This window comes from Empidonax traillii, unplaced genomic scaffold (genome assembly GCF_003031625.1).
Source record: "Empidonax traillii isolate 1590-97213 ecotype Southwest subspecies unplaced genomic scaffold, ASM303162v1 scaffold58:size1836614, whole genome shotgun sequence".
Taxonomy (NCBI): Eukaryota; Metazoa; Chordata; class Aves; order Passeriformes; family Tyrannidae; genus Empidonax; species Empidonax traillii.
In genome coordinates, this window is record NW_020955251.1 from 578,846 (window position 1) to 580,895 (window position 2,050).

A 2,050-nucleotide genomic window follows, 5' to 3' on the forward strand; every position below is an offset into this window, starting at 1 on the left:
AAGCAACCAAACAACCCACTTTATTACGAAATCCAAACCGTGTCACTCAGGCGTTGCAATGGAGCAGTGCTGTTAGGGAATATATATCCCTAAATGTTCATACAGCCCTTAGCCTGCACTTCTGAGCATCGGAGCTGGAGTTAGAAGTATTTCGTAGTTTCAGCTCTTTACAGGGTGTGTAGGGGGGAAATCCGTGGCGATTTATGAGAGAGGTGGTTTTGCAGCCAGGCTTTTCATCAGCCTCTTGACTTAATGAGGAAACTTTGGGGGATTCATTTCTAGCTGAAGGAGAGGACGAGCGCCAGCCGGCACCGAGCGCCTCTCGGGCACTCCTCCTCCTGCTCGAAAGGAGCTGAAAACGGAAAGGAAAATCTCTTTAATCTCACGTACTGTCAACAGGTTTCACCTTTTCAAGACTTTAAATACCCGGTGGTGTGATGCTCTGACAGGCTGCGTTTGGAAAACCTCTGCTAGAAAAACTCGTAACCCCGGAGCTCGGGAAGAGGGGATGGAATATTGCCGATGCCACGCCACGAAACCAGGCACTCTCTAAAATGTTTGGCAGTCCCGGGAAAGGACAGTACCATGATTTTAGGACGGGCTGGACAAAAATAAAACGATCACCCGCCTTGCTGCGACAAAGGGCACAAGAGCTCCGAAATAGCTTTCTGCAGGCAGGAGGAGAGGGAGGAAGGGCAGAGCCTCACTCACCCTCAGGGTCGTTCCTTCTGCAGGGGACGCGCTCCCAGATAAAACCAAAGGGAGGTGTATTTAAAATTTTACTTTATATATATATTTTTTAAGCTGCTACTTTAGGATACATTCTGCAAGGGGCAACGTTCTTCAGGAGAGGAGCTACCGCGGGCATGGTGCACCAAGGGCTTTACCTGCCCGAAGAAACTGGGGCCGGGGCTGAGTGCGACGGGAGTGCCGGGGATGCTACCAGGACACTGCGTGTTCCTGCTTCCCAACCTGGTTTATTTTTCCATCCTTTTTTGTTTACGTATCTTTGAGGGGATTTATTTTTTTTTTTTTTTTGGTCACCTCCACTAATAGAGGCAGGTGATTTATAATCCAGAGGGAGAAAATAGGTGGCAGGGGTCACTAAAGAAGAGTTTTAAGTCTGGTTCGAAAAATAGCTCCGGCTGCCCAGTGGTAGAAAACGACCCCATGGGTGTGTTACATGGGAGCGGACAAGTCCCACGGAGATATTTTTAATTTTTTTTATTTTATTTTTTTTTTTTTTTAGGAAGCTACCAAACCTGCATCGGGGGAAATTTTGACCTTGTTCCTAAGTGTGTAGGTAGCAGTGGAGTTTCCACCTGTCCTGCTCCCCCCCCCCCTAAGAAATACTGGGAATAGAAAATAGATGTGTGACACAAACAGGAATATGCCTTTAGTTTTATATTTTAAAAAAACGTAGTGAAACTTCTCTGAGTTCAGTCTCTGGAGCAAGGACAGAAAATACCACGCTGCTGCTTGGATTTTATCCAGGTCAGAACACAAAATATTTGCCATTGGTAAGCCGTGCCTTCAGTGGGAGCAGCGAATTCCTCACATGGGCTGCACTTCTCACCTGCCTCCGATATTTTGGGGAAAGCTTCCATGGGAAGAGGCACAGGTTCGGAGGCCCTTGCTCCGCTGCTGCCTTTCGCCACCCTGTGAGCGGCTGCTGGTTCCCGTGAGCCGCCCAGCCCGCGCTCCCACGCCCGGGCAGCGGCTCCCCGCTGGCTTGGAAAGGACGGCACAGATAAATTAGCCCTCGATAATTTAAAATTTAAAATTATTTTAACGGAATGAACCGCCGCACCAGCTCCTCTTGCAATCTTAGCAAAACCACACCACCTTTCTGAAACAGCCTTTTTGTTTTGGAAAAGGTAAAATCCCAACCCACAGCAGCCCCGAAGCCGAGCCAGAGTTTCCCCAAAACCGGGCTGCACCGGGGCCGGGACAGAGGCAGGACTGGCCTGGGAGTTACCCACCGCCTGGCAGCGTTTTATTCCTGGCAGGCAGCTCTCCCTGAGTTTTCCCTCCCCCAACTACCGGGGCA